The sequence below is a fragment of the Pyxicephalus adspersus genome, chromosome 3 (assembly GCF_032062135.1).
Source record: "Pyxicephalus adspersus chromosome 3, UCB_Pads_2.0, whole genome shotgun sequence".
Classification (NCBI taxonomy): domain Eukaryota; kingdom Metazoa; phylum Chordata; class Amphibia; order Anura; family Pyxicephalidae; genus Pyxicephalus; species Pyxicephalus adspersus.
In genome coordinates, this window is record NC_092860.1 from 121,299,271 (window position 1) to 121,322,800 (window position 23,530).

Below are 23,530 nucleotides of genomic sequence, written 5' to 3' on the forward strand. Positions count from 1 at the left end.
ATTTCCCCAGTTTGGGCAAAGGCCATTATGGCTTATAAGGCTTACGGTACTGAATAAATTGAATGCATTGGGCTTAATAAAGATAGGTCATGCTACTTCTAAAATGATGGATGCATCTGCACATGTTCCAGTATCATATGCAATAACTGTGCCATTGAAAAATGTTCTGTTCTTGTGAAGATGAATCAGTTGCACCATCAAAGCCCTATGCACATGGGCATTTTTATGTGTTTAGAATGGTGTTGAGCTGAGGAATATAAAATAGGAAAACAAAGTCAATTGTGCTTCATTCCTTGCATACATTTTTTATGTTATGTCATCCACTTGTACCTGTTGCTTTTATCTTCAAACTGGCATTCTCTCTGTGACTCCTTGGCTTCATAAATACAGGCATTTTTCTACTGTCATGTTTATGAAGTATTGTGGAAGGAGCGGGAATACAGTCTGGCATGTATTATACTCTAATTTGTAAAAGTCTATTGCTTCTAAATTAATTTTTTTCCATGCAAGTCAGAGACAATATAGTGTGGATGCACAGTAAAACATGCTAAATACATTGTTACCTTATCATGAAACTTGTACAAAAGTAATTTTTTTTATCTAAAACCACCTAAAAGCAAGTTTCCCTGTAGCTGCATTTTGACTTGCTTCTGTGCCAAACCTTGAGGTTGTGAGCAGTAGTATACAGCAGTAGTCCCCACACCATAACAGAGTATTTTTGTTATGCAGATAATTGGTATTTTGTAATGTGGTGTATATATTCTTGTAGACATGGAAGATTATCTACCAGTGAATATCTGATTCAGATTCATAAGATTTGACTCTTTAGTGTATAAAAATTCACTTTCATTCTTGCCAAACTTACTAAAAAAAGATATGAAAATATGTATTATATAAAGTGAAAATTCATTTTGTCAAGTGAACAGTTTAATTAGTTTAGAAAGTTAACCAACTTTGGTGTTCTTTGTTGGCTAACATTAAACGTTTGGGTTAATATTCTAACTCCATTTAAGGTAAAATGGATATTAAGTAAATGAAAAAAAATGAATTAGAGCGGAACAAACAAAAAAGTCTCCTCTTCCCTTGAACTAAATCGGAAGAGTCTTGAGCTTTTAATTATACATGTAAATAAATACAATTATAAATTCTTTTAAAAACTGATTGATCTGATTTAGATAAGGTAACATGTAAGATCGCTAATTAAAAAGAACACAGAAGAATCTGATCAAGATGTAATTCATTATCTTTGAAAAGAAAATCAGTCTCATTTACATTATTATGGAAATCTGCGTATTAGAGAATGCAAACTGCTGAGAGTGTTCAATAAACTTAATATTTCAGGGAAAAGTGTTTTTTTATAACATTTTATTATTTCGGTATAGTTAATAAAGTTAGAAATGAAGATACTTAATGCTACAATGTATTTTTCAAGTTCATGATTAAAAGAATAACAATACCACATGGACTTTTATCTGATATTCTTTCGAAGACAAGTGTTCTAGTAGTGATTTTAAACATTGAATAAAGAAACAAGTATGACTTCAAGCTTAACTTTCTTCCATAGCAGAGTTTTACATTTTTACTTGGCTCTGTCTGTTGAACCCCTGACTAATATCCTCTACCTGTCTTACAAATAAATATTTATACAGAAGTTCTGATAAAGAAATTGCATGCAATACTCTACCCTAATATTAATAAAGACTCAATGGATTACCAACTGCGGGTCATTGGACAAATCCTTACTTTAAGAATGCATAAATGTGGTCAAATATTTTTATTATTATTATACAGTATTTATATAGCACCATCATATTACGCAGCGCTGTACAAAGTTCATGTCATGTCACTAACTGTCCCTCAAAGGAGCTCACAATCTCATGTCCCTACTTATAGTCATATGTGGTTAATGTAGTCTAATGTAGGTCAATTTTAGGGGGAAGCCAATTAACTTAGCTGCATGTTTTTGGGATGTGGGAGGAAACCGGAGTACCCAGAGGAAACCCACGCAGACACGGGGAGAACCTGCAAACTCCATGCAGATAGTGTCCTGGGTGGGATTTGAACCCAGGACCTAGCGCTGCAAAGGCTGGAGTGCTAACCCCTGAGCCACTGTACAAACTTGTGAATCATTTAGACAAAACAAAAAAAAAGTTCAATTCATTCATTTAATGAAAACAATGTGTAGCCAATGTAATTGTATATGTCTTATTGACTAAGGGGGTGCAATGTCTAAATTCCTTATAGGAAGAAAAATGGTAAGTAGGGAAACTCTCAATAGTATATCATAATGTGCAGTGCAATAATCACATATCAGTGCAGCATTTTGAACTGCACAAGAAATGTCTGATAAATGGGTCCTATTGGATTTTAAAATGTTGCATTTAGCATGGTTGCATAATTAGGTTGAAAAAAGACATATGTTTATCAGATTTCACTAGCCAATTAACATATTTCATATATCAAATCCTATATCTGGGTTGATCCAGAGTAAGACAAAAAAAACCCTAGTTCAATTTCCAACAAGGGAAAAAAATCCTACTTGATTCTTTGAGGCAATTGGATGTCCCTTGGCTTAACAGTCTCTATTACCTTTACTTTAAAACTTTAATACCAAGTTATATTCTGTGCTTCTAGAAAACCATCCAGCTTTTTCTTAAAGCAATACATAGTCCTTGCTAAAACTACTTCCTGAGGGAGCTGATACCACATTTTCACAGACCTTACAGTGAAGAATCTCTTCCTTATCTGGAAATTAAATGTATTTTCCTCCAGAAGCAAAGAAAGCCCGTTATCTTTTGTAATGACCCCAAAATGAATAATTGGGAGTGTTCTCTATATGGACCATTTAAATATTTATACCGGGTGATCATATCCCCCCACTTAAATGTCTCTTCTCAAGGGAGAATAGATTCAGTTCAGCTAATCTCTCCTCATAGCTGAGGTCCTCCATTCCTTTTATGGAGCCTTAAACCTTATGGATTTAAATTATAGGTATGCATGGCCCCCGTAATGAGATGAAGTTGCTAAAACAGACAGTCAGCTCTGCTGGGCGAGTCCCCTATGCCATTCCAAATCGCTTACTTTATAGAGTTAAAAATTGAACCTGTAAAGGAAAACTATAGGGTTATAATACCTTTATTTATGATTTTCTCATTTCTGCTTGACATGATTATCAATTTGGGTTGATTAATTTGTAACAGAGAGCAGGGAAAATCTTGTGAGAAGACTCTCACAGTCCATTACAAGAGTGTCTTCCGTTGAGATATTACCCATGCTAACGGCAATTCTTAACTGTTAAAATTACAGCCAGTATGTTGTGTAAAAAAAGTTGCTAATGCAGCCCTGCTGTCTAATGGACTGACAAAATGTTCATAAATAATGTTCAGATGCAAGTTAGAGAGATACAAAGAAGCTTTGTTACTTTTGTATGGTTTTTTTAGTTCATTTTGTATTATTATAAAAGTATATTAGAATAGTTCACATTTATAAACGTTTTGTGTGGGACTTGCTGTACTCTTAGGAGTTTGATTACAGCAGACATGTCTGGTGAGTGTTGTGTTGAAACATAAAAGGTTAGAATATAAATAGGGTGAATGGAAAATTAGAGATATTTTCCTTTTAGGAATGTACTGGATATTTTGCAGCATGTGGTTGCTCGCCGCATCCATCTGCCTATTACAGAAAAGTGATTAAACCTCATTAATAAGCTATTAGAGAATCAAATACTGTACAGTGATAAACCACAGCATAAGACTGAAGTCTGCATTCCTTAAAAATATTGATTTCTACAATTGTAACAGTGCTGCATTATTTTGTAGATTTAAAAAATGTGATTTTTTTTGACTTACTGTGAGTTGGGAAAAGATCACATTCCTCTGTATACTGGGGGAAAAATATAAAATGAGTGCATGTTGAGAAATGAATACACTTGATTGTGTCTGAAGTTTTCCACCAGTAACATGTTTAGGTTGGAGGCCCAGTAGGCAAAAAAGGTGTATTACAATTTATTCCTATTGTATTTTCTTAATTGCCATTGAAACCACAATGTTTATGTGGAAGTGGGGAGTTACCTGTACATTAACAATTTAGGTTTCCCTATTAAAATCAGCTGTAATGTTGATTTCAGAATAACACCTCCCATCATGATTACCCCATGTTGAGGATTTACTCTTTGAGAGACAGCAGGAGACATGCACAGCTGTAGGCTCTCAATCGCAGCTTTTACCTACAACCTAAAAAAACAAATTCAGGAACCAGTCAAAGTGGTTTCAAATCATGCTGTAGGTCATAGATTTACTTAATAATAAAAAAGAACCTTCAGCATGCAGATACACCCTACTACCTTCAGGGTGCAGTGACATATACAAAGCCATTAGCTAACTACCAAATAAAAAATATTTGTAAATATAAAAATGTTTAAAAAAAAAAAAATATATATATATATATATATCACATACACTAATACATTTGGCCAGAATATCTAGACATTAGTGATCATGAAATGGTTAAAATTATTTAAAGTACTGTACTATTCTAAAGGCTTCCCATAGTGAATTTTTAGGATATACTAAAATCTAGAGATAGTCCATTTCCTAGTAAATTGAATGCTGAGAAAAAACATTCATCTATGTGTGGAATCCTATGAATCACTCACTGGCTTTGTATATAAGGCACTACAGTGACTAGGTCTTCCTGGTAGAATTGCTGGCTCCGATTTCTAACTCACAATATGAAATTTTGCCTCAAAATAGTACCAGAGAAGATATTTCGATAGACTAGTACTGTTTCTGCTTCCATTTCAGGATTATTTGGTACATTTTTTTCATTTCTTGCAAATAAAGCGCTTCCATGCCTGGAGAACAACATACATATAAAACACAATGAACCATAATGTTCTCTATTAGGTAAAATATTTCATTACAAGTGAATGTGAGTGATACTTCTTCTTGCATATTATAATTCTTTTAGTCTCATTGCCTATTTAGTCCATTAATTACAGGTTATGCTGCATTTAAATGGATTAATGTTGCAGCTCTCTGTCCTCATTTCCCACTGTCGTCTGTGTATGATAAGTGAACATCAAGCTATTCTGGAATGGTGACTCAATTGTGAGAGCCCTGAGGCATAATAAAATTGCAGTATAACAATAAATTGGTCACTAATATAGATTTCAATTACAGTTATACTAGGCATGATCTATTTTTATGAGCTTCTAATTTTTTCCTAATTTAAAATAGCTACACTGAGATTACCTGCTTGTGTCAGTATTTCAGCAAGTTAATGCCCAGTTAACATAATCCTACAAATGCGTATTGAAGAGAAGTACATCATTTTCTGGCTCATTATATACATGTAGCAATGCATTTTTACATTTTACATAATACATGAAGAGCTAAAGCCAGCCCGTATGGCATAAACTGTGATGGACTTTATTGTATATCACTGGTAAATACAAGACCAACAGCTATTTCAGTTCCCTTTCCTGAGAAAGTCATAAATATTTTAAAGACCTGTACAATCTAGAATAGTACCATTACTGTATATTCTAATCATGTAGGCATACTCCACATATGTTGGTTGACATCTTTGTGTAACATTGTAATATATATTTTTATACTGTAGCTAAAATCTGTTTAAAGCTGATCTCCTGGTGGATATAAAATACATAAATTATACCAGAACTAAAGTTCCACTTTAAAGAATCCACAATCAGACAGGTCATTATTCCAGAAAGGGACAGGTGACGGCCCTTCTGCAATTATTTCTCCCACTTGCCTGATCTGGGTATTTTGCAAAAAGATGAGCTTTGCAGGCGGAGCATCATCTCTGGTTGCCAGGATACTCAGCAATCTTGGCTTCTCCCGGGTGTGCCTGGAATGATTGATGGAAGTTATGTTACCACAGTTCAGCCAAAGTGGGTGAAGATCATCTACACGAAAAAAAGATAGAAGATGGTGGTGCCCTGTGAGGGACCTGGCACAGGTGAATATCCCATATTCTTTTTACAGCAGAGCTTAGACAAATTGGGTGATAGGCTACACAAAGAGCCAATCAGATAGTGTGGTGTCAAAGAAGGAGAGAGCAGACTGACTAAGAGTTGAACTGGTCATTCTACCTGTAAGTGTTAGACAATGTTCAGACTAGCATTTGTTTTAATCAGTACTAATGTGCTTAAAGCATTTAGGCTTCCCCTTAGAAGGGTTACCATTGTTTTCTCTGCTATTTTTTTCAGACTTAAGCTCACAGTACCATTGTAGTGCAATTTATGATATACTGTATGTAGCGTCCAAGAGCAGTTAACCCCTCCAATCAGGTAAATGGGCTGTAAATGTGTCCGTTTTATTGCTGTAAATGTAAATCCAAGTTAAAAAGAAAAGAAAAGGAAACAAAAAACCCAGCAGTTACCACTTGTTTATCCCTCTTGGGTGTGAATTGTTTGCCAGCAGGCACCTGGGAGAAGTAAACATTGGCTATAGTCTGAACATCACAGCAGTGCAAAAAACATGTCTTAACTATCTCAATGCAGCCCTCTATAAAACAGTGTGCACGGCTAGCCAATGTGCCAATTTCTGTTACAGGGACAGAGCTTTGAGCAAGTTTAGGAACAGACAGTATAACTGGGGGGGGGTACTTTTAGGAAAATAGCTTATGCATGTTTTCGCTAGGTAGCAAGAGGTAGAATCCTCTCAGCCAAGCTTTGACCCCTATGGATTGGCTGACTCATTTATCATCTCAGTCACAGTAGGGAAATGAAGACAGTAAACAGGATATATTACTGTAGAGCAAGAGCTCCATGCTTCTTCTGTAACACTTATAACATCTCTCTCTTAAGTAACACCAGTTCTCACATGCCTTTTACTGGCAACTAGTCTAACAAACATTATGCTAGACTGCATAATAATAATTGGATAAACCTTCCAGATTTTATCCAGTGGTGAGTTTATATCCTGCTGGGGATGAATATTTCAAATGCCTATGAAAGGTTTAGGCAACTTGTTTTGTTTTAGTTTGGAATGGTTGCAATGAGTTGTCACAAGCTTCATTACCCTCCTTGATTAATGAGGATTTTTAAATGTAAAAGCGGTACATTTAAAAATCCTGATTATTTTAAATTTCCCTCCCGATCAAGCTTAAGACTCGCGACCAGGTGCCTGGCTGGCATCTGTTTCCCCTGACCTTGCATCCCCAACCTTTACATGCCGGGAACGCAGATGCTGGCCGGGCACCGCCAGGTTATGCAGATACCTGGCCCGCATCACCAGGGGAAGAAGATGTCGGGCATGGCTGGAGGATACTGCATACATCACTGGAGGACACCACGGGCACTGCTAAACGCGGGAAACAGATAGCAGTTTTAAACTCCCTGGCAATTCCACCCCGAGTGTGGCTCAGGGTTACCGCTTTTGGTATGAAAAATCCACCCCGAGCCACACTCAGTTATATGTTTGTATTTCTTTTTGAAATTGTATTTTTATTGAAAATTTTTTATCAGGGTACAGAAGGGAAAAAGGAAAAACACAAAGGAAAATAACACTATGAGATAGTAACAAAACATATCTGAGTTTTTAAGGGTAACAGTAACCAATTCCTGAACATAGAACATCACTTAAACATCCTAGGGTGTGAGGGTGGAGAAAACAGAGTTTGGGTAGTGTGACATTTTCAAGCAAGAAAAGAGCCAAGGGGGTCAACGGAGCAGGTTAGCATAGTAGTGATCCCAAGCCTCCCAAACCATCTCAAATTTGGCCACTTTGGCCAATTTGGCCACTGTGTTTCTTGTTTAGCATAGTAGTGATCCCAAGCCTCCCAAACCATCTCAAATTTGGCCACTGTGTTTCTAAGGAGTGCCGTGAGGTACTCCATAAGGCGAATTTCTCGGACAGACTATCTAGTATTTGTGGGTTAAGAATTATGGAGGTTAACCTCGAGGCTGGAGATTCCAGACCATATTTGTTTAGCATAGTAGTGATCCCAAGCCTCCCAAGCCATCTCAAATTTGGCCACTGTGTCTCTAAGGAGTGCCGTGAGGTACTCCATAAGGCGAATCTCTTGGATCCGCGCATAAAGATTTTCCATGGAAGGAGGTGAAGCTGCCTTCCATCTGGAGGGAAACAATGTTCGCGCTGCAACTACAATATGGGTTGCTAGTTTACGAGGCACACTCGGCACCGTTAGGGAAGGTTGACCTATGAGATGGGAGAGAGGGTCCAATGTCATTGGTTCCTGGATCACAGCCGATATTATGTTGTTAACCTATGACCAGTACATCTGGATAAGGGGGCAGAACCAAAATATATGTTCCATTGTGCCTCAATAGTCTCTACACCTCCAACACATGGGGTCAACATTAGGAAACAATTGGTGAGAGACCGTTGGCGTGTGATACCACCTGAGCACAATTTTATAGGTTTTCTTTATACAGTGTACAGATAGAACTTCTATGTGCTGCTTCCCAGATATCAAGCCATTCTTCTGGGGATAAGAACCGACCCAGAACTTCCTCCCATTTGAGCATGTAGCCAAACTTTTTTGAGTTCCCCTGTGTTGAAGTATGCAGGAGGCAGTAAATGGTAGAAACTGTTCCTTTGGTGTGGGGGCTTTCAATGCATAATCTCTCAAATGCAGTGAGGGCCTGGAAGGTGGCTGTGGGTTGGAGTGACAAAAAATAATGCCTTATTTGGAGGTATGCATAAAAAGAAGTACGGGGCAGCTCCACTCTGTCACCTAGCTCAGCAATGGAAAGCAGCCTCCTCTCAATTGGGTGCAGGACGTGCCTGATTTGGTATAGACCTCTGTCCCTCCAGGGGCCAGACATTGATCCAGACTGACTATCTGGTATTTGTGGGTTAAGGATTATGGAGGTTAACCTCGAGGCTGGAGATTTCAGGCCATATTTGTTTTTGCAGGCCCTCCACATGTTCCTCATGAATACCATAGGTGCCATTAAGTCAGACTCCACTAGTAGTAAGGAGGAACTCCACAACATGACATTGGAGTGTATAGGGGCTATCCATTCCTCCTCCAGCTCTGCACAAACACTAGGGGGGTGAGGGGAGGTCCATAGCAGAAGGTGCCGCAAGTGGGCCACCAGGTAATATTTGTGGATGTCTGGAGCTCCCAATCCTCCGCCCTCCCTAGGTGTACAAACAATACGTTTAGCCACTCTATGTCTTTTATAAGCCCAGATAAAATGCATAAAGTCTGTTTGGACTCTTTTAAATACTTGGGCCGGTACTCTAACTGGTAATGTCTCAAATAGGTACAATATTTTGGGGAGAAGCATCATCTTTACCGAAGCTATCCTACCCAGCAGTGACAAAGGGTGACTCTTCCATTTACACAAAAAGTTGTTCACCTCTCGGAATAATGAGGGAAAATTGTGGGAGTACAATTGGGAGTATGTGGAGGTGATTTGGGCCCCCAGGTAGCGGCGGGATCGCTCCTGCCAAATAAAGGAGAAAGAATCCTGCAGGGTCTGTAGCCCCGATGGGGGGATATGGAGAGGTAAAGCCTCCGTTTTGGAGGAGTTAATTTTAAATCCTGAGACTTCACCATATACTTTTAGTTCTTTCCATAAATTAGGGAGAGAGGTAACCGGTTGGGACAGAGTCAGGAGAATGCCATCTGCATACAGAGAAAGCTTGTATGTTTTCCCTTTCACGGGCACCCCGTGTACATTTGGGTTGGAGCGGATGCAGGCCGCCAAGGGTTCTATGCACAAGGCGAAGAGCAGGGGCGACAGTGGGCACCCCTGCCTCGTCCCTTTCTTAATAGGAAACATGGCGGAGGAAGCATGGGGCAGTTTGACTGAGGCCGATGGGGCCGTATACAAGGACTCAATCGCTTTAACAAAGGGACCAGTAAAGCCCATTTTATTCAGAGTGGATAACATAAAGGGCCAACTAAGGTGGTCGAATGCCTTTTCGGCATCCAGACTAAGTATCAAAGATGGGGTTTTCCGTTTACTAATAATATCAATGATATTGATTACTCTTCTGGTATTGTCACTCGCTTGGCTATACGGGATGAAGCCCGTCTGATCCCCATGGATAAGAGAGGGAAGGAACTTGGACAACCTAGAGGCCAGGATTTTCGTAAAAATTTTTGAGTCAGAGTTTAAGAGGGCTATTGGTCTATAACTTGAGCAGTCCACGGGGTCATTGCCCTGGTTTCGGTATCACTGTAATATGAGAGGCCAACATAGAAGGGGGGATCGGCTTGCCTTTTAAAAAGTCGTTAAATAGATTCAGAAGATATGAGGAGAGCTTTTGTAATATAGGTAGGGCAGACTGTCTGGGACGGGAGCCTTAGAGGATGGCAATTGAGCAATAGTTTTTGTGAGTTCCTCTTCCGTGATGGGGTTATTAAGTTGCTCCAGGTATTCCGGCTCGATCCTAGGAAGGACTACCTGTTCTAGGTACGAGTCTATTTTTGGCCGCAGGGATTTACCCAGAGGAGTTTGGGCGCAGTGAACCGTTTGGTATAAACGTGAGTAATAGGCCTCAAAACAAGAGGCAATATGGGGGGGTCATACCGTACCATCCCGCTCTCATCCCTAACTGCCCCTGGAGAGGAGTGAAGCTGCACGTCCCGCAGTTTACGGGCCAGCAGTGTGTCCGCCTTGTCTCCCCTATAATAGTACTGTTGACGGGTTCGTTGCATCATCCAGCTGACCTTCCTCAGTTCCAGGGCCCTTAGCTTAGACCTGAGGGTGGTTAATTCCCTCAAGAGGCCCAAGGACGGTTTTGCTGTGTATTTTGCCTATACAGACTTTAAGGCCTGTGTCGCAAATGAACGTTGTAAGTTAGAGTCCCTCTTAAGTCGAGAGCTCAGGGCTATACAATGTCCCCTGAATACTGTTTTATGAGCATCCCAAAGTGTGGAGGCATGTGCAACAGAGCCTTCATTTTCACTAAAAAAGGTTTTTAAATTTGTAGCTAGAGACAACTTAGTGTCTAGATGTTTAATCAGATAATCGCTCAGCCTCCAATGACAGACTCTCACCGATTTGGGGGAGAGGGTCACATCCAGTGTAATGGGAGCATGATCAGACCAGGTGATTGGATGTATCTCTGCGGAGATACTGTTCCTCAGGAGAGGAAGATTAGTTAAAAGATGGTCAATACGGGTATGAGTACAGTGCGGGGGAGAGTAGAAGGAGTACTGTCTCCCAGAGGGGTGGTGAATCTGCCAATTATCATAGAGTGGATACTTCCTAATCAATTGCCTAAACACCCTGGACTGCTTGGACACCTGCGCTGAGGGCTGGGAGTGGAGCAAAGTATGCCTGTCCCGAGTGGGAGAGAAAGTCAAGTTAAAGTCTCCCCCAACTATCAAGTAGGATGTTTGTATTTCTTTTACCATTGGACTAGCATACCTTTTAACCTCCCTGGTATTCCTGTTTTATAACATTATTTTTGTATGTACTACCACACAAAAGTAGCAGAATTAGTATCTTGGAATGAACAGAGAGGCCACTGATAAAGGAAAAGATCAAAGCCATCCTTTATAAATAAATAACATTCTGAGGTTCTTTAGCTTCTTTAACAGTATTAGCATTTTCATACTGGGCCATTAGGTTAAGCTTGAAACCATAAATTTGCATTAAGATTTAGAAATAAAGTGGAGCACCAAAGCAAACAATTGCAGTTAAAGTGAACATTTCACTGAGAAAAGTAAACTGGCTTTGCTGAATGCAATATGGTTTTTAAAGAATACTCATTGCCTGGATTTAAAGCTGATCTTTTGGTTGCCAGTCACACACCTAAAAGAATCACAATCATAATTATAACTGTGTGACAATTGGTTGAACACTAGAACTGCATATTTTTGTGGGTCAGGGAATCAGAAATGATTTAGGACAGAGAATCGGCACACCAGCCAGGCAAGCTGTATTTTTTAAGAGCAGGGAAGGCAGACCTGCTTTCAAAGAAATATAAATTGTTTTGAATAAGAGTTAATATGTGTGTGTGTGTGTATATATATATATATATATATATATATATATATATATATATATATATATAAAATCTCTGTTTAACAATTAAACATTTACCACAAGGTACAGCTTTGATAGGGGATTCACAGACAGCATCTGTTTCCAAAAAGGAGGAAGAGTCATTTCTTTGACTCATTTAATTACAAGTTTAGCACACATGTGAAATACTGTATATAAATGTCAACATTTTTTTTTATCTGTAAAAATATTGAGTTTTCTTTGAAACCAAAATGAGTAAGGAAATTATAAACTTAGTAAAGATATTTTCCTCTCAGCTGTTTAATAATACAATTAAAACTTGCCAGTTGCTAGCAATGTAGTTCTAATAGTGCTAAAGTTACACTAGCACTATTAGAACTACATTGCTAGCAACTGGCAAGTTTTAATTGTATTATTAACACAGTTCTAATAGTGCTAAAGTTACACTATTCTTATCTTTTTTTTTTTAATCAGGCTCATTTACTGCATTTGTCTGTGTGTCAAGTTATTTACCGTAGGTATAAATTCTCTGCTTTTACCAACACAGGGAGTTATAAACAAACTCCAACAAAACAGTATATCAATCAGTTAATGTTCATGGTATGTAAGTTTTTTTTTGTTAACATCACATATTTTGGTGTCATTTTGCATAAGGGTATCATCCATTAAGATGTATCATGTGTACATTTTTTCTAATTGTTTTTTGTATAACTGATGGTAAAAAGTTCGCTTATTGAGTAAGTGCTGAAACAAAGGGGTCAACCACCTAATTTGTAAAAATTTGGAGCAGATTGGCAGACATATAGTAGAGACAGTAACAGCAAAGCATATTCATTGTTTTCTAATAGGAATCAAGAAAGGTGTGCAATGTGTTTATGCTGTGTGGATAAAAATGCTATGGTATGTTCTTACACTGCTAAAACTGAAGAAGCAGCTTCCTTAAGCTGTAAAAGTTGTAACTTTATCATTACAAAAACAAGTCCATTTGAATGTGACTAACTGGATAAAAGCTAGTATTATAGGAACTGATGTTTGTTTAAAAATTACAAAATCTACACATAAACAAAGTTTAAAAGTTAAAACACATTGATAAGAACAAATAATTTCTAACTAATTTAACAAATAATAACTAAACATTAATATACCATAAAGATATTCTGATCCTGCCCTGAATTACGTTTACATACTGGTTTTCATTACAAGGTTTGTTTCCTGGATCACAATATGCTTCTCTCTCGTGCACAAGTGCATTCCTGTTAACAGGCACAGTGCAGGAGCAGTTGAAGCTCTGTTGTATTGTAGGAATTTCTAATATTGCCAGTGAAGAAACTGCTTCCCTTACTCTGGCACAAAAAACTCATGTTGGTCCTAAAGCTAAAGTGCATGATCCAGAAATGGCCCTGAGCAGCCCTAACCAGCTTTGAGGGTACTATTTCTTTAACTGACATGATGGGGCACTACAACCCCCCACTTACACAAACAGTGAAATACCATTTGTTTCTCTGACAAAAATGATGGGGTAAAGTTTCCCCAATGACACCAGTGATAGCGTACAATTCATCCTACTCTCACCCCACTTTCTACTGAAGCCTCTGGTCAAGTGCTAATACTAGTCCTCCAGTTTGTCTCCATAGACTTCACCTTTAGTCAAGACCCCCAAAACAAAATTGCCCTCAGGACTTGTAATTGTGTAAGTCCATTAATGCATGGGGCGGGGGAATTAACCAGTGATTAGGGAACCCTTTAGGCAGGCAGGGCTGATTGCACTGCAAATCTGAGTGCACAATCCAGGGACTAAAAGGTTTTCAGATCAAGAATTCTGAATGAAAGGAAATGAGAAATGGTATCAAGGTCAGAAACAGATAATTAGGAAAAAAAAAAAACACAAATTACCAGTTAGTACAACTCCACACAATCACAGATAATGTGGCCATATTCAGCTGCACAGGACATGACTTGGCAGGTACAGGGTATTGTGAGTTCAAAAGATTAGAGGTAGGTCTTCTCTGCATTTTTTCAGTGAGCGACCTCCTGGTCTGCCAGAATAAGGCACTATTCCTTCCACTGTCACCAATGATGTGACATCATTCCTTATACCACTAGGCAAAGCACATGGTCATTTCTGTACACTGATCAACCCTTGGGAATTTTTAAAGCAACTGACCACTAAGCCTTGGGCATTTCTAAAGCTACTGACCACCAAGCCTTTGGCGTTTTTACTCCTATTTCTGCAAGGGCATGTTTTCTCTCACTGGCCTCCTATAAATTTTAAAGTACAGTAATCTGGCATTTGTTAAGAAAGTTTGGGGATCCCTGACAAAGCCTGTTTCTCTACTTGATAGTTTTCTATAACACTGAGATGTATATGTGATGCTAAGTTTAAATATGTTTTAAGGGGATTTATTGTGAAAAACATAATTCTGAGTGTCAGATTCTCACCACGTAACTAAGGATGAGCAGACTTTAAAATAGTTCTGCTGTTCTGTTTTAAAAGCATGCAAATTATGGGCATTCAGGTGCTCAGATTCGTATTACAATCTATATGCTAAAATGAGCAAACATTCAAAATGTCCTTTCTGACCCCACATTTGCATGCTAGCCATGTTTTTATCAGATTTTGCTGCATTTTATCGAATTATTAAAAAACGCTAAGCACATTGCAAATACTTTACACTAAAACTATGTAAATAATGAATAGAACAGCAAGCATATAGAAAAAGTAATGGGACAATTCAGAAGAGAAACACCAGACCAGCAGCTGAACATGTAATGACTTTTGCATAGAGAGAAAAGAGTATATTCAGAATTTCTCAAAAGGTGCACAATAGGATAGTGATTGATAAGCCTTTGGTTCCTTGGTTTTTACTCACTAGTACTTTCCATGTGGCATATTGTATCAGGAAAGTTCATATCACCTTTTGAGCATGTATGTATGAATATAAACTAATATCCTTACAGGGGTTATTGTGAGGTGTATTCGTAACTCATGGCATCTATATGTGACGTATCAGGACCACAAAGGTATGCATAACATGTGTTTCCTATTAGGAATAAAATGTACAGATGAGAAATAAAATGCATTGTCCATAGGAATTACAGTACTGAATAAAACATGTACAGATTTTAAAGTAAACATGTAACAATAAATAATAAATGACAACGTTGATAGCATAAGCACTTATCAAGTATAATTATTTACATACTTTCAGAAATTCCTGAGTGCATGTTTTCAGGTCTGCAAGGGATTTTTTATTTATTTCTTATTGTCAAAGCAGTCAAAATAGAAAGCCTAATCTAATTGGAATAACCGCAAGGCGAGCAGGAACTAAGGCAGAAGCTATGGTAGGAATCTTGCTGCTGGAGTCTTCATTGCATGTAAGTGGGACTTCAGGCCTGACTAGAACCCAGCTATGAAATGTACTGATATGTAAATTGAGGTCTCATATTTTGATTCTGCCAATTACTATGAAATAAAAAACTTAGTTTACTTTATTTTAAATTCTTAGAGGTGAGCTGTAAAAGTAGTGTGGAATTTGGTTGCATTCATACGAGTCTGTGACCAACTCACAACCCTTATGAAGAGGTGTGCATCTCTTTACGGAGAATTGACACAAAATGGAAGAAAGTAGATGCTGACTTAGTCCAAAGCTACAATTTAAAAATGAACTTTTTAGTACTAACATTTTTTTAGTATGTTGTGTGTTATCAAAACATCCTTGACATATTTTACAGGAAATACAACATTAAAAACACACTATGGGGACTATATTTATAAGGCCAAAAAGTACTGGCAGTGAATCAAACACTGCCTTTTCACACTCAATGCACCAAGAAGGCCATTTACCATGCACCATTTACATCCAGTAAATGTTTGCTGAATGTCAGATTTGTTTGCTTTATACATATGCTCTTACATACAGTATATGTAAATCTTAAATAGCATATGGCTGGCAAGTAAGTATATATCTCTAAAGGACACCCCATGCCTAAAATAATCAATCCAGGTATGTAATCCAAAATGTAATTAAATCACCCTTAGTCAACCGATACACATTTAAACTGTTGCAAACCTGTGCCCAACATACACACAGTTTGTGATGACATTACCCAGGTTGCATGCAGTCAATACTTGGGGCATTAGACTAAGAGACAGCACTAAGATATAACATTAACAAACTGTGATCAAATTTACCTTTAAGAGCAAACACATACATATGTGATTAAAATTAGCAAGTTAACAATAGTGGAAAGTGTTTAGTAAATGCTAAGTGGTATTGTATTGGTGGCAGTGGCCGGGTTAGGTGTGTCCCAAGGCTACGCTAGGTCCCCCGGACACCTTCGAGGTGTCACCACGTGTTTCTGCTCTCCGGAAGGGATGGTAAGGCGTGGTGCACCCCAATGGGAAATAAGTCCAGGGAGTCAGGTTCTGCAGTAAACCAGGGTGCTCTTTTACTGGAGGAATTCAGGCACAAAACAATACAGGCAAAGCATTAGGCTGGTTTCTCCAGTCTCCTCCCTGGCAGAAGAAGGGTTTGATGCTGAGGAAAGGCCTGAACTAGCTTAGCTGTCCCTCTCTTTTCAGAAGGCTGGTACCCTGGTCCAAGGCTGGTGATCCAGGGTCTGTGGCAGCGCATCCCCATCTCAGCATCTTCTTCTGGTCACTCAGTAGTCTGGCAGAGTCTCCTCTTCCAAGCACTGGTCTCTAACTGCAACGACACTAGGGGCTCTGACTGCTCTCCTTATATACAGTTTTTGCTAGACTAGAACCTTCTAGAGGGTGGAGTGGAGTGGAGAAGCTCAGCACAAACAGATACATTGTTTCAGCTCCTGTCTGGTATAGACTTACATTAGAACATCATTGATACCCATCATTGATGACACAGCAGGTTTTCCAGACAAAAACAAGTTTCCAGACATATCAACAGAGCTACAACTAGACATTTAAAAGGTCAGGCTGTCTGTTTTTGTTTTTCACCTCCAAAACTTGGTGGTAAACAACGTCTGTTTTTTTCCCTCCAAAACATAGTCTTCTTTAAACCCAATAGCAGCTGTGGAAAATTACCAGCTTTTCTAATAGTCTCTCAGTATTCATTAACCCTTTCCACAGAGCCATGTAAATATAGTGATAATGAACAGGATATATATATATATATATTACAACACATAAAATGCAAATATACAGTATTAAACAGTGCAAGTTTTAACTTTACATAGGGGAAATAGGCAAATATCCACAAATGTCCAAATGTCAACGTACTCCCTGCTCCAGGGCACTACAGTATCAGAACACTCATTATGGGTCAAAAAACATAAAACTATCTTTCCTTGTACTTTTTATTGGTCTACACCTGGATTGTCCAACTACAATCATTAAGGGCTAGGATCCACTGGCATTTTAGGCATTTTTAGCATTTCTCTAATAGACAACAAAAAAAAAATTAGCAAGGGGATTTGATAAAAAAAAGTGCATCCTCATTCAGTTATGCTTAGGGGAGCACAATGTCTAAAACATTGCAACATAAAAAGAAAAATTCAATGATAATGTATCAGAGCCTGATTTTCAACAAAGTTCAAGATTTTTTCCCAACATGGTTAGTTCCTCTAGATGCTTGCCTATAATCACTAAAGGACAACAAGCTATAGAAACCTAATTTTGTTGGTCTTGGTTGGACTTTGAGCTGCAAGCCCTTATGAGAAAAATGAATGTAACTTGGTTGGTTTAAAAGTATTTGTACTGCAAATACTGTAGAGTGCAAAGATGTTCTCTGTGTACTTGTTTTATAGATCTTGTGAAATATACATTGGTTTATCATTAAAATAACAACTGCAATGTGGTTTGAGATCTGACCCCTCAAATGAAGGCTTTTTCTTGCTTTGCAGATGTTCTTTTAGGAAGTAACTTTAATGTTTGTATCTGGGCTGCAACCAGTCTGACCTATAGTATATAAATAAGCACAGAGCCAAGAATCTTTCCCTTTCTCCTTTTTGATGTACACCATATCTAGTTTAAAGATGAGTGCATTTTTTAGTGCTTATTGAATTTTATTAGTGTTACATACAGTATATATAACATAAAAAAAACAATACAAACAATAATAAACTGATGTGCTAACAATACCAGAATGGCAATTTAAATTTGTTCAGACAACACAAAACATAATGATGTCATGAGTGTGTAAAGCAACCAACCTAAAGCAGATCATACTTACATCTACTGTAATCACAATAAAGAGTCGTGGTAAGAGACTGGAAATAGAAGTCCACTTGACTCCAATTTGTTTTAATATTATTTCTTATCTACTACTTTCATAGCTTAATTTGTACCACAAAAGAGCAATAATATCCAGTTGTAGATTGATGTATGGTATGTAGTCTTTCACTTCAACCAAATGTAATTTTACCATTTTCCTTAGATTCCCTGCTGGCCCTCTCCCACTGGCCATAATCTCTCTGGATTACATAAAGAAACCCATCTATGAACTAGTAGCAAGGCAATGATAGAAAAAGGGACATAAAGCTTGTAAGCAAGCTATCGATATTAGCATTTCCCTTAAGTGTTTCCTAAAATGTTACCTTTTACAGATCTGATTAAACATGTTTGACCCAAAGGTTTTACACAGTTGTACAATCCAATCCAAAAGAATTTATATACAAATTATAATGAGAATATATATATATATATATATATATATATATATATATATATATATATATTCATTACTTGATATTATTTTTCAATAGACAAGATATTTAGGAACTGAAGATAGACTTTCATTACTTAGGTTCAAAACTTTGACCATATATACATAGCAATATATTGTAAGGTAAAAGAAATAAGATCCTTATGGCTGTTGAGTGGGAATAAATTGTTTCATTGCAAAGCTTTGTGTTGCATCAGATAAAAAGGTAGTCACGTATTGTCGATTGTAAACAGTACCTAGTTACAGTTTTCTTACCAGTGTCATCAATCGCTGTCAAATCCTAGTTAGACTATACTTTCTCTATTAGATATTGATCTACTCATCTACCAGCTTTGTATACCCTGATGTTTGCTTTAGTCTCTGCAATGTCCTTCATACACTGGCTATGCTATGTAAGCAAATAAAATAATAACTTGCTGTAAATTAATTTGAAGGTCTCTTCAGAAGCTTTGTACTTTATATTTCAATGGTGCTTTTTTCTGGCTTCTGAAAAGTAAAGAAAAGGGTACTGTTTTATGTACCCTGTCCTGATGATAGGAACATTTTCATTGGTATTCCATTATGATGAATTAAACATTCACTCTTGTAAAAACTTTTCCATTCAAGCAATTTAAGTCAACCATTGCTATTTTAAAATATTTTTTTCTGCAAATACTTTCTGGTTCTTTGGGGTCCTCTATGTATTATGCTTTCAGTGAAGAACTTGCATGCTCTTATGCTTTCACTTGTTAAGTGAACTTGTAATAGCTTTTACAATGTTGTAGGACAGTAACCTTTAGCAGCCATATACTACATTAAGTATACTAAGAACAATATTAGAAGTGGATTCAAATTGGTTTGTTACAGGCAAGTGAACTCTACACTTTTGATTTGTGCTTTTCATTGCTTTATTAAACCATGTAATGACTTTTCACCTGATTCCAACAAAAATAAATTTCTATGCACCCAATGGCCATGCCCTAGCTTGAAAGTGTTGTGACATTTCCTACTAATATGAGATTTTTTCTAATGATGATGGGAAAAAATGTTAATTCAAGAACAATATGGAAGAAAAAGCTTTCACTGCTGCTTTTTGTGCCTTGCATATGATAAAAATACATGATGAATGTATGATATTATGATTATCTTTTATTAAATATATTTATATTATTATATACACTATTTCTATTGTTAAAGTAGTAAAAGGGAATTTAATAGAACAGGTAGCACAAGCACAACATAGCAATACCCAACAATGGTGAAAACATGTCAGGAAACCATAACAGTTTTTTGATAGATACCATAGTGATGAATAAAAGCTAACAAATAACAGGGGCTGGGTCACATACTAGACATATGGTCACCTGATATCAAGTCACTCTGCACACTGCACTTGAGCACAGTGAGCAACCACAGTTACATCTGGGGTTTATGCAATGCTAACCGGAAATAGATGATTACTAGAGTCAAAAGTTAAAATTTGAAGACTTTACACTGCTACAACCAGGGAATGGTCATCTCTACTTGTATAGTGTAACCACTAGAACCGCCAAGATTCAGTCTTGACCACAGCAAAATCACCACCACTACCTTCACCAATTGGCTGTCAGTATAACTAGGGAATGATTATTGCATAAGCATTAAAAAAAGAAATGATCACCATTACAACTATAGTATAAATATTATTACAGTCACCATATACAGTATATGCTACAACGGCAAGGAATTAACCACATTACCTTATTATTGTATTTTGTAACATTAATACAACTAGGACACAAACCAGTGCCAAACACTAAAAGGTGATCAACAAAGTCTTTGCATTACAGTTCGGCAATGTCATCATCTATAACAGCCTTTCTCAACCTTTTTAACATGGGGAAACTCCCGAAATACCTCTAAGGTCTTAGGGAACCCCTGCTATAATTACTATAACTACAACTGACAATATATGAATGCAGTGGTCTGTGGGAGGAACTCCTTTTTCACTGCTTGCCAATAGGAAGAATGTCACCCTTAGATATAGCCAAAAAGATCATTGGTTAGGTAATTTTATTAAGGGGAAAATCATTGAACCTACCCGTATGTTTTTGGGATGTAGGAAGAACCTTAAGTGCCTGGAGAAACCTGCTCAAACACGGAGAATATACAAACACCATGGAAATAGGTTCCTGGCCCAAATTCAAAACTGGGACCTTAGTTAGCCACAGAGACATTACACTGCCCAATTATCACCAAAATAAGTAAAAATAATATTCATATTATTTACATCGGTCATTTATCCTTCTATCATTATGGCTCTGCTTTTAAATTTAGGAATCTGCAAAGCTGTATCATTCTTGTTTCTCTTTTATAGATTCTGTCTCTTCTATTTGATGCCTTGAATACTTGGTCATTCTATGTATACATAAATCTTGTTTATGAAAGATGTGCATGCCAAGCTGCAGTGTTTAAGATTTCCAATATTTTACATATTACTCCTGTCGGATGATTAGAAAGTTGCATATTTCACATAAATCTTTCCAAGCTAGCACTGTTACATCCATTTTTAGACTGATGGTAAGTGCTAAAACTAGAAATTGGGAAAGAAAAAGTTATTACGTGTTTAAACAAAAAGAAAAAAAATAGTAGAATCTTGATCTTCGTGTTCAAGGGTACATTCTGCACAATAGTTCTTATTTTACATTCTGCTGCTTTATCCCATTTATTGCCTGCATTATTTAGTAGTAATTTAAACACCAACTCCAACCTGAACTAATTCTGATGTGCAGGCGTGGTCTGCAAAAACATAATATCTTAACAGTTTCAGTAAACACCCCCGTTGATTAATCGTTATATAAAGCATTACACGTTATTCATGCCTATTTTTATATGTTTGTATTGCTTTATTTTGTTCCTGTGACATATCACATTACCCTTGTAAAATTCCAGCAGGATCTTAACCTTGGAGCTAAGATTTTATTTATCTGTTTTAACATCCTCTCCAGAACTACATTTCATTAGACCCCATTCACTTTTCACTGGGTGTGGGCAGACTGTTCTAGGTTTGCTGGATCATCCAGCTTCACTGATGAAAGTGTATTCTTTCCAGCATTGGAGAGCAATTCTAAATCAGGCCCCATGTGACAGTTTTCAGTGAATTTGTGACTTCTTTTCCTGCAATCTTGGGCAGCCAACTGCTGTCAACAGATTTGATCTGAAACAGAGTTAATATAGTAGATGAGGCAGGTTTCCATTGCAAACAAACTTAATTAAGAAGTGGTAATGGTCAGGTTTCATTCTGATCTGCTGCTATTTTAATGCAGGCAAGAGGGATATATTCTGGTAGTTAATCTGTCAGACTGCCCATCTCACTGCTCCTATTGCTATGCTGTGCAAAAAAATTTAGAATGTTCGCTGCAGTGTGTTATTTATTTATTTTAAATTAGCTCAGATATGAACCTTATTGCGCTATTTTTTGTCAAATAACTACAAAATATTTCATATTGTTATAAAGTTTTCTGTCCAGTCAGCAGGTGGAGATATGGTCTCTTTTCATATCACACTTCTTCTTTTTTAGCTGTGCTGAAAGAAACCCATAGTTACAAAACTCCAATGGGCTCTATTTATAAAACAGGGAATCTGATATTCCATCAAACATTCCATGGTGGTAATCATTTCCTGCCACTGAAACCCATGAACCTGGAAGAATTGCTGAGGGAATGTCAGATTCCCTCTTTTATAAATAGAGCCCAATGAGTCATCACAGTATTGATTCATCATTTATCAGATTCATTTATCGGTTTCCTATAAGTTCAAGTAAATATAGTAGTGCTCAGACACATGCAGCGAGTACCACAAAACAAAAGGGGGTTTAGTGGCAGTACAATAATGTGTTTATTCCAAGGTGAAAAATTGACAAGCAAATGCATAGGTATGTATAAAATGCAGTATTAAGATATTCATAACACCATATCTCAGCTGATTTTTTGGAACACGATTCATAATCATCTGAACCATATTCTAACAAAAGAACGGCAATGTCGGCACCTGATGCATTTCAGCTTCTTTAGTGGAGGTAGAGATTGGTGTGACACTTAAGCAGGACTAAACTGAAAAAAAAAAACACACTTACCTTTATTCCCACAGATCCCTCGATGCCACTGGTCCACCCTTCAATACAGTCCCATGTCATCCTAGAATTCCTCTTTATGCCAGCATGCATGAATCGCTGGGCGCCATCATTTTCAGACTTGTCTTCTTGCTACATCACACGATCTAGCACTGCACAGATATGAGATCAGGTGACGTAGCCCGCTGTAAAGGAAAAAAAATAAAGCTGATCTCACCGCACATGCATGAGATCAGCATTTCTTTCCCATAGTGTAAAAAATTCCCCTTCTGTGCATGTCCGATCTTGTAGCCACAGCATCCAGAGATGCGTGACATAGGTATCCCGGGAGGCTCTACGCTCCCATTCAGTCTTTATCGCTGCGGTGGTGCTGCACCCTTTTTTTTTAAACAAACAGGTGTTGCACTTTAAAAATAAATAACATTTTTCCATTACATATAACGATTGTTTATAATTTTTTGTAAAGTGAAAATGTTGAGTATAGGTCTGCTTTAAGTTTGGTGCAGATTGGTTAACATAGGTTACCAGCCAAGATAATTTATAGGAAGTCTAGCTAGAAGTAGTGTTCAGCTTTAAAATGAAGGGATTGTGCGTGCCAATTTATATAAAAAGAAACAAACCTTGAAAATTCTAAAATCATCTGAGGTTTGGTAAAGTCACTTGATTATTGTTCAAAGACTGTTTTTTATAATAAATGGTGGAGTTTTATAGAAACATCATATTGTTGTTTTTTATTGTTCCATGATCAGAATCTATTAAAGC